Source organism: Heterodontus francisci, chromosome 20, assembly GCF_036365525.1.
Source record: "Heterodontus francisci isolate sHetFra1 chromosome 20, sHetFra1.hap1, whole genome shotgun sequence".
In the NCBI taxonomy this organism is placed as follows: domain Eukaryota; kingdom Metazoa; phylum Chordata; class Chondrichthyes; order Heterodontiformes; family Heterodontidae; genus Heterodontus; species Heterodontus francisci.
In genome coordinates this window covers 32615364-32632457 of record NC_090390.1, presented here as the reverse complement: position 1 = coordinate 32632457, position 17094 = coordinate 32615364, and the positions used below count along the sequence as shown (strand labels likewise).

The 17094-nt window shown below is 44.2% G+C and overlaps 1 protein-coding gene across 3 annotated transcripts in view; it reads left to right on the top strand.

The window, feature by feature from the left end:
* ankrd22 (ankyrin repeat domain 22) overlaps positions 1-17094 on the top strand; it is a 47707-nt gene that overhangs the window by 1840 nt on the left and 28773 nt on the right. The gene's annotated exons all lie outside the window — the stretch shown is intronic.

The window sequence follows — 17094 nt, the reverse complement described above, 5'->3', positions numbered from 1 at the left end:
ACACAATCCCAAAATAAGAATACCTCTGCTAAACCCCCTGACATGGGGGCCCTGTATTTCCCATGTTGTAGTTGGTGGTCATAGGCTGAGCTGATAATTGGCTCTGGATTTAAAGATCGAGAACATCAAGATAGCTGACACCCTGCAGTCGGCCCTATGTAAACCCACCCACTGTGCTAAGAACAGTTTCCTATGACTAAAGGTGAAACTCTGAGACTTGGGAGGACAGCTGCTGGAGGCATCAGCTGGCAAGTGAACCAGTGAGAACCATCCCAGTGCTCTTTACTGGGAAATAGACCTGGTGCCCTGGGTAAACTCCAGGGAGACACTTGGAAACATTTAGGGGTTTGTAACCCTTGATTCTGTCAACATGCACCTAATCTCCCTGCAGTCAGGTCAATAGAGTCTGTCTGTCAGGGTTAGAGTTTAGAATCCCTAACTGGACCTTGTATTTGTTTCTTGACACTTATTCACTGGGACCATTGATCTCTCAGTTGCCCCTCCCCCATTCTGCTCTGACACTGCAGAGTCCGGCTCGAAATGAGTTTATTGGTGTCTTTCATTGTCACAGTTCCTAGAAGAAACTGAGGAGTTTGAATTCTTGCTTTACTCTCCCTTAACATGTTTCCTTTCTTTATGTGGATCTGTCCTAAGTATCACATTATATTTCGTATTGATTCTAAGGTGTCACTGGAGTTGGAGGCTGTTCTTTATATTCAGGAGATTGACTAGTTGTGTGAAAGAGATTTTCATCACCCTGTGACAGTAAACCCCAATTGGACATTTTACAGTAGAGGCAGAAAGTATCAGGTATGACATTCAAAAAAAGGAAAGACTTGCATTTATATAGCGCCTTTCACGACCACCAGATATCTCTAAGTGTTTTACAGGCAATGAAGTACTTTTTGAAGTGTAGTCACTGTTCTAATTCAGGAAACTTGGCAACCAGTTTGCTACAAAGCAATTTCCCACAGACAGCAATGGGATAATGACCAGATAATTTGTTTTAGTGATATTGATTGAGGGATAAATATAACTCCCCTGCAAAATAGTGCCACAGGTTCTTTCACATCCACCTGTGCAAGCAGATGGGGCTTCAGTTTAATGTCTCGTCCAAAAGACAGCACCTCCAACTGTGCTGAACTCCCTCAGTGCTGCAATGAAGCATCACCCTTGATTTTTGTGCTCAAGCCCTGGAATGGGACTATGAAACCAGAACCCTGTGACTCATATTCTCATACTCTCTTTGCCCTTCTTATATGCATTTTCAATTTTCCTCCACACTCTCTGGATTGTACCTGGTTTTCTACTGTATTCTGCCTCTGACATTTGTTATCAAATTCCTTTTCCTTTTTTTAAATCTCTGTTTCTTTTGTCATCCAGGGACCTCTAGCTTTGGATACCTCATCTTTCCTCATTATGGGAATGTACTTGGTTTGTACCTGAAGTATCTCCACCATGAAGGCCAGCCATTGCTCACTAACTGTTTTCCTGGCAAATGTTTGTTTCCAGTCCACCTGTGCTAGATCCCTTTACAAATCACTGAAATTGTCCCTCCTTTTGATTTTTTCTTTGTTCCTTTCTATAACTGCTCTAAACTTAATTATATTATGATGACTCTGACTCAGATGTTTTCCCACTCCAACATGCCCCACTTGACCTATTTTATTCCTTAGGACCAGATCCACCTTTCTTCCATATTGGGTTAGAAACACACTGATTTGAGGAAGTTCTCCTGAACTCATTTTTACGAATTCTTCACCCTCTTTGCCTTTTCATCTGTTTCTCTGCCCTCCGCCCCCCATCCCAGGTCTATATTAGGATAATTGAAGTCCTCTACTATTTTTACATTTCTCTGAAATTTGTCTGCAGATCTGCTCCTCTATCTCCTTCTCATTATTTGGGATTCTATAGTAAATACCCAGAAACTCTAACAAATTAGATTCTGTTTTTGAACCCTCAATTTTAGTGTCCTTCTGTAGAACTTTAATAGTATCCTAATCAACATTGGCAATGCCACCCTCTGCACCCCCTGTTCCCGTCTTTTTTTCTTCCATATCCCTCCTAAATCCATTGAAACCAGGAATGTTTAGTTCTCACTCCTGCCAATGTTTAATCCAGGTCTCCTCTATTGACACTATATCATAATCCCATGTAGCAACTTGTGCCTTTAACTCTTCAATTTTATTTGTACCCACTCTTCACATTAACACACACATTCCAACACAGTGCTAGTCAGCTTTGCTTTTTTTCACCACCTAATTCCTGCTCCCACTATTCTTCGTTCTGTTGCTGTTTGTCCCTCCTCGTTTTCTATGCATTAGGCTCTCCTCTTTGCTGCTTCATCCTGGTGCCTCTCTCCCTGCCAAATTAGTTTAAACTCTTCCCCCACAGCATTAGTAAATCTCCCAGTGAAGATGTTGGCTCCAGCCCTGTTCAGGTGCCAACCCTTCCTGCTTGTACATGTCTCTCCTGCCCCAGAACCGGCCTCAGTGTCTCAAGAATCTGTGGTTCTCCCTCCTGCACCATTTCTCCACCCACACATTCCCCTGCATTATCTTCCTTTTTTTTATACACACTTTCAGTGGCACTGAGAGTAAATCATAGATTACCACCTTTTGAGGTCCTGTTTTTTAATCACTTTCCTAGCTCCTGAAACTTTGCCTATAGGACCTCAGTACTTTTCCTACCTATGTCGTTGTGGTTCCAACGTGGATTATGACTTCTAGCTGTTCAACCTTCCCCTTGCAGAATATCCTGCACCCGTTCAGTGATACATCCTCTATCCTGGGACCAGTGAGGCATTACACCATTCAGGACTTGGGTCCATGGTTGCAAAAATGCCGGTCTATCTCCCTTGACTGGTGAATCCCCTATAACAACTGCACTTCCTTATGCCCCTCCGTGTCGAGTCTCCCATGGTGCTGTGGTCTTGCTGCTTACTGCACTCCCCTGAGGTGTCATCACCCTCACTGGAATTCAACTTGAATACCGGTTTATGAGTGCTACACTCCTGGGGTATTCCTGCACTGCCTGCCTGTTCCTTCTAGTCTACTAGGTAGTCACCCATGCCCTCTCCCCTCTGTAGCTGTAGGATAACCACTTCCTGAAACACAAAACTCTCAGATTCCCGTTTGCACTATAGTGATGCCAACGGGCCTTCAAGCTCAGAAACTCTAAACTGGAGATTGAGCAATTGTGTTACTTTCTCCATTTGTGATTTTCCAGGATACATGAATTATCCTGGAGTTCTCACATGGCACAGGGTGTGCATGCATCAGGCCCCAGCTGTCCTGCCATGTTAGATAAATTTGGTCAATCTTCCAAAGTAGTTGAGGAAGTGTACAAGACTGCAGTAAACTAATCAAACAAAAGCAGTCTGAAATATTATTCAATATAAATCTCTTCACAAAAGATTGTCGATAGGTCAAGATTAGTCACAAAAGTGTGTTTGGCTGAGGACACTTGAGTGTTTGACATGAGGTAAATTATACTAATCCTTGGGAGAGTTCAGCAGACAGTTGGATACCATTAGTCAGATGAACTGTTTCCCTGTCAGGGAAGAAGAATTGGAATTCCCCAGTCATTCTTTGTCACTCTGGTGTTGTTGCAATGTAGTGACGTGTTTTGGTACAATGTGATTGGTACAATGAGTATTTGACATGTACTTTGTTTTTCATGCGTTCTCCTTTTTCATATGTTCTCCTTTTACATGTGGTATCCTTTTTAGGAAATAGGAATAGACGATTCAGCCCCTTGAGCCTGTTCCACCCTAATCTCATGTCTAATTTTTATTTCAATTCCATTTTATCTGTTTTTGCTCCATATCCCTTGAAACCCTTACCCAACAAAAATCTATCAATCTTAGTTTTGACAATGTCAATTCTCCCAGCATCCACAGCCTTTAGAGGGGTGTTCCACATTTCCACTACCCTTTGTGTGAAAAATGCTTCCTGATTTCATTTCTAAGTAGACTTGCTCACATTTTAAGATTATATGCCCTTATTCTGGATTCTCCCACCAGAAGAAATAGTTTATCTGTATCTAATCCTTTTATCATTTTTAAACACCTTAATTAGATCTCCCCTCAACTGTCTACGCTCAAAGGAATACCAACTAACTTTATGCAGCTTGGCCTCACAATTTAACCTTTTTAAACTGGGTTGTGACTTTGGTGAATCCGGATTGTACCTTTTTCAAGGCCAGCACTGTGAGTGTACCTACCCACATGGACTGCAGCAGTTCAAGAAGGCAGCTCACCACCACCTTCTCAAGAGTAATTAGGGATGAGCAATAAATGCTGTCCCAGCCAGTGACACCACATCCCATGAAAGAATATTAAAAAAATGCAAACTTGGATATACAACTCTCTACTTCTTCAGCCAAGGCATCAGTATACATCTAGTGAAAGGCTGAGTCCCCCCCACCACCCCGTCCCCCCACCCCACCCCGCCCCCAACCCAGTACAGATTCCTGAGGAATACCACTTGTCATATCTTGGCAATCAGAGATGTTCCCTTTATCCCTAATCTCCACCTCCTACCTCCGAACTGATTACTAACCAGGTCAGAGTTATTTTTAATTCCACACACTGTGGAAGTCCACATTGACACTCTCCTAGTGATGATAATAGTGACACCCTGAAAAACTTCAATTAGATTAGTAAGACAAGATCTACACTTCACATATCCATGATGACTCTCATTGAACAGCTAATACTTGACCAAGTGCTCAGTCACTCTGTCTTTCATGATCAATTCCACACTGATAAACTGGCCTGCTTTCTTTTGCTCCTTTTCCTTAAATAATGGTCTAACATTTGCATTTTTCCAATCCAAAGGCACAATTCCTGAATCTAAACAGCTTTGGAAAATGATGACTAGTGCATCTGCAGTTTCCTCACCTATTTCTTTCAACATCCTGGGTGGGAACCATTGAATCTTGGAGATTTGTTTATCTTAAATCCCATTATTTTCTCCAATACTATTTCTTTAATTGACTTATTTTTAGGTTCCCTTGTACTGCTGGTATTTGTCCTTTTCACTGTGAAAATGAATACAAAGTACTCATTTAACAAGAGTTCCACTTCGTCATTGGCGATTGTAGTCTTGCCTGCTTCTGTCTCTCTTTAATATGTTTCGTATTTTTACAACCCCTTATGGAGTTAAGAAGTTACAAAGCACTAACAATGACTGCACCTCATCAGTTGTAATATATGCAAATGCAGCAAACAATTATTGATAATGTTTTTGGTGGTTGAGTTGCGGGCAGAATATTGAGCGAATACAAGCTCTCCATTCAATAGCCCGATGCAATCTTGTACCTCCACACAGTTTACAGTCTCATCCAAAAGACAGAATCTCCAACAAAGCAACACTCTGTCAGTACTCAGAAAGTTTAGGCTATATACTGTGCTCAGGTCCATAGCAAGACTTAAACCATCAATCTTTTGACTTTAAGACAAGAATGCTATTAACTGTGCCAAATTGACCATAGTTAAATGATTACAAAGCTGTAACTTTTTTTATTCAGTCATGGGATGTGGGCATCGCTGGCTAGGTCAGCATTTATTGCCCATCCCTAATTGCCCTTGATAAGATGGTGATGAGCTGCCTTCTTGAACCACTGCAGTCCTTGGGGTGTAGGTATACCAACGGTGCTGTTAGGAAGGGAGTTCCAGGATTTTGACCAAGCAACAGTGAAAGAACGGCGATATTGTTCCAAGTCAGGATGGTGTGTGACTTGGAGAGGAGCTTGCAGGTGGTGGTGTTCCCATGCATTTGCTAGCTTTGTCCTTCTAGGTGTTAGAGGTCATGGGTTTGGAAGGTGCCGTTGAAGGACCTTGGTGCGTTGCTGCAGGGCATCTTGTATATGGTACACACTGCTGCCACTATGCGTTGGTGGTGAAGGGAGTGAATGTTGAAGTGGTAGATGGGATGACAATCAAGTGAGCTACTTTGTCCTGGATGGTGTTGAGCTTCTTGAGTGTTGTTGGAGCTGCAGCCATCCAGGCAAGTGGAGAGTATTCCATCACACTGCTGATTTGTGCCTTAGGGGACAGGCTGGGGAGACAGGAGCTGAGGATAAATCCCTAGCCCCAGATGAGATGTATCCCAGTCTGCTATGTAAGGCAAGAAAGGAGATTACAGGGGCTCTGACACAAATTTTCAAATCCTCTCTGGCCACAGGAGAGGTGGCAGAGGACTGGAGGACAGCGAATGTGGTACCATTATTCAAGAAGGCGAGTAAGGATTAACCAGGTAATTACAGGCCAGTGAGTCTAACATCAGTGGTAGGGAAACTATTGGAAAAATTATGAGGGACAGGATTAATCTCCACTTGGAGAGGCAGGGATTAATCAGAGATAGTCAGCATGGCTTTGTCAGGGGGAGATCGTGTCTACCAAATTTGATAGAATTTTTCAAGGAGGTGACTCGATGTGTAGATGAGGGTAAAGCAGTTGATGTAGTCTACATGGACTTCAGTAAGGCTTTTGATAAGGTCCCACATGGGAGATTGGTTAAGAAGGTAAGAGCCCATGGGGTCCATGGCAATTTGGCAAATTGGATCCAAAATTGGCTTAGTGCCAGGAGGCAGAGGGTAATGGTCGAGGGCTGTTTGTGCGATTGGAAACCTGTGACCAGTGGTGTACCACAGGGATCGGTGATGGAACCCTTGCTGTTTGTAGTGTATATTAATGATTTGGACGTGAATATAGGAGGTATGGTCGGTAAGTTTGCAGATGACACGAAAATGGGTGGTGTCGTAAATAGTGAGGAGGAAAGCCTTAGATTACAGGACGATATAGATGGTTCTGGTAAGATGGGCAGAGCAGTGGCAGATGGAATTTAATCCTGAGAAGTGATGCATTTTGGGAGGACTAACAAGTCAAGGGAATATATAATGGATGGTAGGACTCTAGGAAGTCAGAGGGTCAGAGGGACCTTAGTGTACTTGTCCATAGATCACTGAAGGCAGCAGCACAGGTAGAAAAGGTGGTTAGGAAGGCATATGGGATACTTGCCTTTATTAGCCGAGACATAGGATATAAGAGCAGGGAGGTTATGATGGAGCTGTATAAACGCTAGTTAGGCCACAGCTGGAGTACTGTGTACAGTTCTGGGCGCCACACTATAGGAAGGATGTGATTGCACCAGATAGGGTCAGAGGAGATTCACCAGGATATTCCCTGGCTGGAGCATTTCAGCTGTGAAGAGAGACTGGATAGGCTCGGGTTGTTTTCCTTAGAGCAGAGAAGGCTGAGGGAAGATATGATTGAGGTATACAAAATTATGAGGGCATAGATAGGGTAGATAGGAAGAAACTTTTTCCCTTAGCAGAGGTGTCAATAACCAGGGGACATAAATTCCGATGAGCAGTCACTGACCCGAAACGTTAACTCTGCTTCTCTTTCCACAGATGCTGCCAGACCTGCTGAGTGGTTCCAGCATTTCTTGTTTTTATTATATATGACATAAATTTAAGGTAAGGGGCAGGAGATTTAGAGCGGATTTGAGGAAAAAAAATTTCACCCAGAGTGTGGTTGGAATCTGGAACACACTGCCTGAAGGGGCGGTAGAGGCAGGGACCCTCACAACATTGAAGAAGTATTTAGATAAGTACTTGAAACGCCATAGCATACAAGGCTACGGGTCAAGTGCTGGAAAATGGGATTAGAACAGATAGGTGCTTGATGGCCGGCACGGACATGATGGGCCGAAGGGCCTGTTTCTGTGCTGTATAACTCTATGACTTTCTATGACTCTATGCGCACCGCCGAATTCCCAGCCTCTGACCTGCTCTTGTAGCCACAGCATTTATGCGGCTGGTCCAGTTCAGTTTCTGGTCAATGGTAATCCCAAGGATGTTGATAGTGGGGGATTTAGTGATGGTAATGCCATTGAACTCCAACGCGAGATGGTTAGATTCTCTCTTGTTCAAGATGGTCATTGCCCGGCACTTGCATGAGGCAAATGTTACTTGCCACTTATCAGTCCAAGCATGGATATTGTCCAGATGTTGCTGCATCTGAACATGGGCTGCTTCAGTATCTGAGGAGTCGCAAATGATGCTGAATATTGTGCAATCATCAGCGAACTTTCCCACTTCTGACCTTATGATGGAGGGATGGTCATTGATGAAACATTTGAAGATGGTTGGGCCTAGGGCACTACCCTGAGGAACTCCTGCAGTGATGTCCTGGAACTGCGACGATTGATCTCCAACAACCACAACCATCTTCCTTTGTGCTAGGTATGCATCCAACCAGTGGAGAGTTTTTCCCCTGATTCCCACTGACTCCAGTTTTGCTAGGGCCCCTTGGTGCCATACTCGGTCAAATGCTGCCTTGATGTCAAGGGCGGTCACTCTCACCTCACCTCTGGAGTTCAGCTCTTTTGTCCACATTTGGACCAATGCTGTAATGAGGTCAGGAACTGAGTGGCCTTGGCTGAGTGTCAGTGAGCAGTTTATTGCTGAGCAAGTGCTGTTTGATAGCACTGTCGACGACACCTTCCTTCATTTAGCTGATGATCGAGAGTCGAATGATTGGGCGGTAATTGGCCAGGTTGGATTTGTCCTGGTTTTTGTCCACAGGACATACCTGGGCAATTTTCCACATTGCCAGGTGATGCCAGTGCTGTAGCTGTACTGGAACAGCTTGGCTAGTGGGGTGGCAAGTTCTGGAACACAAGTCTTCAGTACTATTGCTAGAACGTTGTCAGGGCCCATAACGTTTCAGTATCCAGTGCCTTCAGCTGTTTCTTGATATCACATGGAGTGAATCAAATTGGCTGAAGACTGGCATCTGTAATGCTGGGGACTTTAGGAGGAGGCCGAAATGGATCATCCACACTGCACTTCTGGCTGAAGATTGTTGCAAATGCTTCAGCCTTATCTGGGCTTCAGCCTTATCTGGATGTGCTGGGCTCTGTGGAGCCACCTCCTCCTGTCAGCTGTTTAATTGTCCACCACCATTCACGGCTGGATGTGGCAGGACTGCAGAGCCAAGATATGATCTGTTGGTTGTGGGATCACTTAGCCCTGTCTATCGCATGCTCCTTCTGCTGTTTGGCACACAAGTAGTTCTGTGTTGTAGCTTTACCAGGCTGACACATCTTTTTTCTAGTTATGCCTGGTGCTGCTCCTGGCATGCCCTCCTGCACTCTTCATTGAACCAGGGTTGGTTCCCAGCTTGATAGTAATGGTAGAGTGGGGGATATGTCAGGCCATGAGGTTACAGATTATGGTTGAATACAATTCTGCTGCTGCTGATGGCCCACAGCGCCTCATGGATGCCCAGTTTCGAGTGCTAGATCTGTTTGAAAACTAGTCCATTTAGCATGGTGATAGTGCCACACAACACGATGGTGGGTATCCTCACTGTGAAGACAGGACTTCATCTCCAACGGGACTGTGTGGTGGTCACTCCTACCAATATTGTCATGGACAGATGCATCTGCGGCATGCAGATTGGTGAGGACATGTTCAAGTAGCTTCTTTCCTCTTGTTGGTTCCCTCACCACCTGCTGCAGACCCAGTCCAGCAGCTATGTCCTTCAGGACTCAGCTAGGTCGGTCAATCGTGGTGCTACCGAGTCACTCTTGGTGATGGGCATTGATGTCCTCCACCCAGAGTACATTTTGTGTCCTTGCTACCCTCAGTGCTTCTTCTAGTTGGTGTTCAACATGGAGAAGCACTGATTCATCAGCTGAGGGGACGTGGTAGGTAGTAATCAGCAGGAGGTTTCCTTGCCCATATTTGGCCTGATGCCATGAGACTTCCAATGTTGAGGACTCCCAGGGCAACTCCCTCCCGACACACCACTGTGCCGCCACCTCTGCTGGATCTGTCCTGCCGGCAGGACAGAACATACCCAGGGACGGTGATGGTGGTGCTTGGGATATGGACTGCAAGGTATAATTCTGTGAGTATGACTGTGTCAGGCTGTTGCTTGACTAGACTGTGGGATAGCTCTCCGAATTTTTGCTCAAGCCCCCAGATGTTAGTAAGGATCACTTTGCAGGGGCGACAGGTCTGGTTTTGCTGTTGTCGTTTCCAGTGCCTAGGTCAATGCCGGGTGGTCCATCTGGTTTCATTCCTTTTCTTAGAATTTTTAGCAGTTTTGATACAAGTAAGTGGCTTGTAGGCCATTTCAGAGGGCGTTTAAGAGTTAACCACATTACTATGGGTCTGGAGTCACATGTCAGCCTGACAAGGTAAGGACGGCAGATTTTCTTTCTTAAAGGACATTAGTATGTTGAGAACATTGCAAACTTTGTGAACGCTTCATTTTTAAAATAAATTAATCTTCTGTTATTTTTGTTTGACAACCTTTGACTCCACCGTCATTGCAAACTACCTCCCAATTTTCAACCTCCCTTTCCTCTCTAAAGTCCTTGAATGTGTTAATGCCTCCCAAATTCATGCCCATCTTTCCCGCAACTTCATGTTTGACATCCTATGTCATTATGACAACGATAAACTATCCTTCCTCATCCTTCTTGACCTGTCTGTAGTCTTTGACATGTTTGACCACACCATCCACCTCTCCCTCTCAAAGTTGTCCAGCTGGGTGGGACTGCTCTCACCTGGTTCCATTCTTAACTATCTAATCATAGCCAGAGAATCACTTGCAATGACTTCTCTTCTCATTCCTGCAGCATTACCTCTGGTGTTCCCCAAGGATCTATCCTTGGCCCCCTTCTATTTTTCATCTACATGCTATCCCTCTGACATCATCCGAAAACACAGCGTTATTTTTGATATGTATGCTGATGACACTCAGCTCTACCTCACCACCACCTCTCTTGACTCCCCCACTGTTGCTAAATTATCAGACTGCTTATCTGACATTCAGTACTGGATAAGCAGAAATTTCCTCCAATTAAATATTGGGAAGACTGAAGCCATTGTTTTTGGTCCCCGCTCCAAACTCCATTCCCTAGCTATCAATTTACTCCCTCTCCCTGGCAACAGTCTGAGACTAAACCAGTCTTTTTGTAATCCTGGTGTCATATTTGACCCCAGGATGAGCTTCCAACCACAAATTCATGCAAGCACTAAGGCCGACTATTTCCATCTCCATAACATTGCCCTGTCTCAGCTCACTGCTGCTGAAACCCTCATTCATGCCTTCGTTACCTCTAAACTTGACTATTCCAATGCACTCTTGGCTGGTCTCCCACATTCTACCTTCTGTAAACTTGAGATCATCCAAAACTCTACTACTCGTGTCTTAACTCGCACCAAGTTCCATTCATCATCATCCCTGTGCTAGCTGACTTACATTGGTCCCAGTCAAGCAATGTCTAGATTTTAAAATTCTCATCCTTGTTTTTAAATCCCTCCATCACCTCATCCCTCCCTATCTCTGTTATCTCCACCAGCCCCACAACCCTCCAAGATATCTGTGCTCATCTAATTCTGGCCTCTTGAGTATCCTAATTTTGATCACCACCATTGGTGGCTGTGCCTTCAACTGCGCAGGCCCTGAGCTCTGGAATTCCCTCCCTAAACCTCTCTGCCTCTCTACCTTTCATTCTACCTTTAAGATGCTCCTGAAAACCTACATCTTTGTGCAGGCTTTTAGTCATGTAACCTAATATCTCCTCATGTGGCTCAGTGTCATATTTTGTTTTATAATGCTCCGGTTAAGTGCCTTGGGAGGTTTTATTATGCTAAATGTGCTATATAAATATAAGTTGTTGTTAATACATGTAACATGAATATTGGTATCCTGCCCCTTTTAAAAAATAAATTTCTCAATCTGTAATTCTACAAAAATAGCATGACTGACATTATTTCTTCATACATTTGAACAACCAGGAAATGCTGCTAACTGGGGTGGGGGTGGGCAGCCATCCGAGTCCTTGAGCTTGACTGTACAAGAGCAATACAGCTACTGAAGCATCATGGGCTTTGTCACCCTGCGTGCCAGTATAAAGTCTATTTTGCTGGTAATCATGAGCTAAGTACACATAGCTGACGAAAGTTGTGCAAATGTTTCCGGTATTCTTGCATAATAACTTGCCGTTGGTTGTTGAGTTAAGCCATAAGTGGAATGAAACATGAAGTAATGTGGTTAACTGGCTATAGTAGCTAAAGATGTGTAACATGGCCTTTTAGAATGTGTATCATTGAATACGAATTTAAAATGTGGGCAAATAGCATGCAAATTGTTGGTGAGCCATGTGTCAGGGTGGAGAGTTTAACATTATAGTCTGACAATAGGAAACCTATTTTTGTTTTTAACTCATTCTTGGGATATCAGCGTCACGAGCATGGTTGGCATTTATTGCCCATCCCTAAACACTGTTGAGAAGGTGGTAGTGGTGAGCCCTCCTCTTGAACCATTGCAGTCCATTTGGTGAAGGTACACCCACAATATTGTTAAATGGAGACCTCCAGCATTTTGGCTCATCAATGAATAGCTGACAGTTACTGCTCACTGAAAAGCCTTGACTAAAATATTAAAATATTCTAAACAATAAGCTACATCTCAACTGAGGCAAATGCAAAGGAATGGAGAAAGCAAATCAGTATTTTTAAAATTATGTTGTCAAGGATATAGCCACAAGACTGGGTCTGCGGCAGGTGGTGAGGAAACCAGCAGGAGGGCAAAACCTACATGAACTCGTCCTCACCAATCTACATGTCACAGGCGCATCTGTCTATGACAGTATTGGTAGGAGTGACCACCACACAGTCCTTCTTGAGATGAAGTTCTGTCTTCACATTGAGGATACCCACCATCGCATTCTATGGTACCACCATCATGCTAAATGGAATAGGTTTCGAACAGATCTAGCAACTCAAAACTGGGCATCCATGAGATGCTGTAGGCTATCAGCATCAGCAGAAGTGTATTCAAACACAATCTGTAACCTCATGGCCCAGCATATCCCCCACTCTACCATTACCATCAAGACTGGGGACAAACTCTGGTTTAATGAAGAGTTTAGGAGGGCATGCCAGGAACAACAACAAGCATGCCTAAAAATGAGGTCAGCCTGGTGAAGCTGCAACACAGGACTACTTGCATGCCAATCAGCAGAAGCAACATGCGATAGACAGAGCTAAACAATCCACAACCAACGAATCAGATCTAAGCTCTGCAGTCCTGCCACATCCAGTTGTGAATGGTGGTGGACAATTAAATAACTAACTGGAGAAGGAGGCTCCACAAATATCCCAATTTTAGCTCCAGTAATGTGTAATGAGGTAGGATTAATAAAAGATAACGTAGTTAAGGATCCTCTGGGGGGTAGCGATCACAACATGGCAAAATTTCAAATTCAGTTTGAGGGCGAGCAACTCAGGTCTCAAACCAGTGTCCTCAACTTAAACAAGGGCAATTACAGAGGTATGAAGAAAGAGTTGTTTAAAGTGGGCTGGGAAAATAGACTAAGGGGAAGGTCAGTGGATGAGCAGTGGCAGACATTTAAGCAGATATTTCATAACACTCAGCAAAAATTTATCCCGGTCAAAAAGAAGGAGACGATGAGAAGGATGAACCATCCGTGTTAACAAAGGCAATCAAGGAGAGTATCCAATCAAAAACTAAGGCATACAAAGTGACAAAAACTAGTGGTAGGCCAGTGGATTGGGAATTTTTTTAGGAACCAGCGGCAGATGACTAAAAAGCTAATAAAGACGGTGAAAATTGATAATGAAAGTAAATTGGCAAGAAATATAAAAACAAACAGCAAGAGCTTCTACAGGTATATAAAAAGAAAGAGAGTAGCTAAAGTGAGCGTGGGACCCTTGGAGGATGCGACTGCAGAATTGATAACAGGGAACAGGGAAATGGCAGATAAGTTAACCAATATTTTGCATCGGTCTTCACGGCGAAGGACACTATAAACATCCCACAGATATCAGATAAGCAAGGAGCTAATGGGAGGAAAGATTTTGTAACAGTCTCTATCACAAGGGACAAAATATTTGACAAACTAATGGGACTAAAAGCAGATAAGTCGCCAGGATCTGATGGCCTGCATCCAAGGGTTTTAAAGGAAGTGGCTGCAGAGATAGTGGAGGCATTGGTCGAAATATTCCAGAACTCAGTGGATTCCGGGAGGGTCCCAGCGGATTGGAAAACCACTAATGTGACGGCCCTTGTTCAAGAAGGGAGGGAGACAAAAAGCAGGAAACTATAGGCCAGTCAGCCGAACATCGGTCATTGGGAAAATGCTAGAGTCCATTATTAAGGAAGAAATAACAGGACATTTAGAAAAGCTTAACGCAATCAAACAGAGCCAACATGGTTTTGTGAAAGGGAAATCATGTTTGACAAATTGCTAGAGTTCTTTGAGGATATAACAAGCAGAGTTGATAAAGGGGAACTGGTGGATGTAGTGTATTTGGATTTCTAGAAGGCATTCGATAATGTGCCACATAAAAGATTATTGCACAAGATAGGAGCTCACGGTATTGGGGTAATGTATTAGCATGGAATGAGGATTGGCTAACTCACAGAAGGCAGAGAGTTGGGATTAATGGGTCTTTTTCGGGTTGGAAAGACATAACTAGTGGAGTGCCACAAGGGTCAGTCCTAGGGCGTCAATTATTTACGATCTATATGAATGACATGGAGGAGGGGGCAGAGTGTAATATATCCAAATTCGCTGACGATACAAAAATAGATGGGAGGGCATGTTGTGATGAGGACATAAGGAATCTGCAAGGGGATATAGATAGGTTGAGTGAGTGGGCAAAAACTTGGCAGATGGAGTTTAATGTAAGAAAGTGTGAGGTCATGCACTTTGGTAGGAAGAATCAAAAGGCAGACTATTATTTAAAAGGAGAGAGACTTCAAAAAAATGCAACACAGAGGGATCTGGGTGTTCTTGTGCATGAAACACAAAAAGTTAGCATGCAGGTGCAGCAAGTAATTAAGAAAGCAAATGGAATTTTGTCCTTTATTGCTAGGGGGTTAGAGTTTAAAAATAGGGAAGTCTTGTTACAATTGTATAAGGTATTGGTGAGGCCGCACCTGGTGTACTGTGTACAGTTTTGGTCCCTGTATTTAAGAAAGGATATACTGGCATTGGAGGCAGTTCAAATGAGATTCACTAGGCTGATTCCTGGGATGAAGGGGTTGACTTATCAAGAACGGCTAAACAGGTTAGGCCTTTATTCATTAGCATTTAGAAGAATGAGGGGTCATCTTATTGAAATATACAAGATTCTGAGGGGGCTTGACAGGGTAGATGTTGAGAAGATGTTTCCACTAGTGGGGGAATCTCAAACTAGGGGACATAGTTATAGAATAAGGGGACACTCATTTAAAACTGAGATGTGAAGGAATTTCTTCTCTCAGAGGGTAGTGAATGTCTGGAATTCTCTACCCCAGAGAGTTGTGGAGGCTAGATCACTGAAAGTATTTAAAGAGGAGGTAGATAGATTTTTGAAATATCAGGGAGTTGAGGGCTATATCGAGCTGGCACGGAAGAGGAGCTGAGTTCTGGGGCAGATCAGCCATGATCTTATTGAATGGCGGGGCCAGCTTGAGGGGCCGAATGGCCTACTCCTGCTCCTATTTCTTATGTTCTAATGTCCTTATCCTCACCGATGGGTGGGGCCCACCACATCAGTGCAAAAGACAAGGCGAAAGCATTTGCATCCATCTCCATCATCCTTCTCAGCCTCCTCCTGGGTTCGCCAACCAGTCTTCAGCCAATCCGATTCACTCCACGTGATATCAAGAAACAGCTGAAGGCACTGGATATTGCAAAGGCTATGGACACTGACAACATTCCAGCAATAGTACTGAAGACTTGTGCTCCCGAGCTAGCCGTGCCCTGAGTAAAGCTGTTTCAGTACAGCTGCAACACTGGCATCTACCCTGCAATGTAGAAAATTGCCCAGGTATGTCCTGTGCACAAAAAGCAGGACAAATCCAATCCGGCCAATTACCACCCTATCAGTCTACTCTCAATCATCAGCCAAGTGATGGAAGGTGTCATCAACAGTGATATCAAGCGGCACTTGCACAGCCATAACCTGCTCACTGACACTCAGTTTGGGTTCCGCCAGGGTCACTCAGCTCCTGACCTCACTACAGCCTTGATCCAAACATGGACAAAAGAGCTGAACTCAAGAGGTGAGGTGAGTGATTGCCCTTAACATCAAGTATGGCATCAAGGAGGGCTAGCAAAACTGGAGTCAGTGGGAATCACGGGAAAAACTCTCCACTGGTTGGAGTCATACCTAGCACAACGGAAGATTGTTGCAGTTGTTGGAGGTCAATCATCTCAGTCCCGGGACATCACTGCAGTAGTTCCTCAGGGTAGTGTTCTAGGCCCAACCATCTTCAGCTGCTTCATTAATGACCTTCCTTCAATCATAAGGTCAGAAGTGGGGATGTTCGCTGATTATTGCACAATGTTCAGCACTATTCGCGACTCCTCAGAAACTGAAGCATCCCATGTCCAGAAACAGCAACATCTAGAAACATCCAGGCTTGGGCTGATAAGAGACAAGTAACATTCGCACCACACAAGGGCCAGGCAATGAACATCTTAAACAAGAGAGAATCTAACCATCTCCCCTTGATGCTCAATGGCATTGCCATTGCCGAATCCCCCACTATCAATATCCTGGGGGTTACCATTGACCAGAAACTGAACTGGACCAGCCATATAAGTGCTGTGGCTACAAGAGCAGGTCAGAGGCTTGAAATTCTGTGCTGAGTAACTCACCTCCTGACTCCCCAAAATGTGTCCACCATCAACAAGGCACAAGTCAGGAGTGTGATGGAATACTGTCCACCTGCCTGGATGGGTGCAGCTCCAACAACATTCAAGAAGCTCGACTCCATCCAGGACAAAGCAGCCCGCTTGATAGACACCCCATCCACAACATTCACTCCCTCTACCACCAATGCACAGTGGCAGCAGTGTGTACCATCTACAACAGGGTTGTCCAACATACGCCCTGCGGGCCAGGATCTGGCCCACCAAAGGTTTCCATCCGGCCTGCAGATGTATTTCAGAGATGAGAAATTTCCCATTGAATTCTTCTTCCAGACTAGCTTTTTCAAAAAGTTGCAAGTCGGTTTCACAGCTGACAGGCGCTTGGATTGGGAACAGC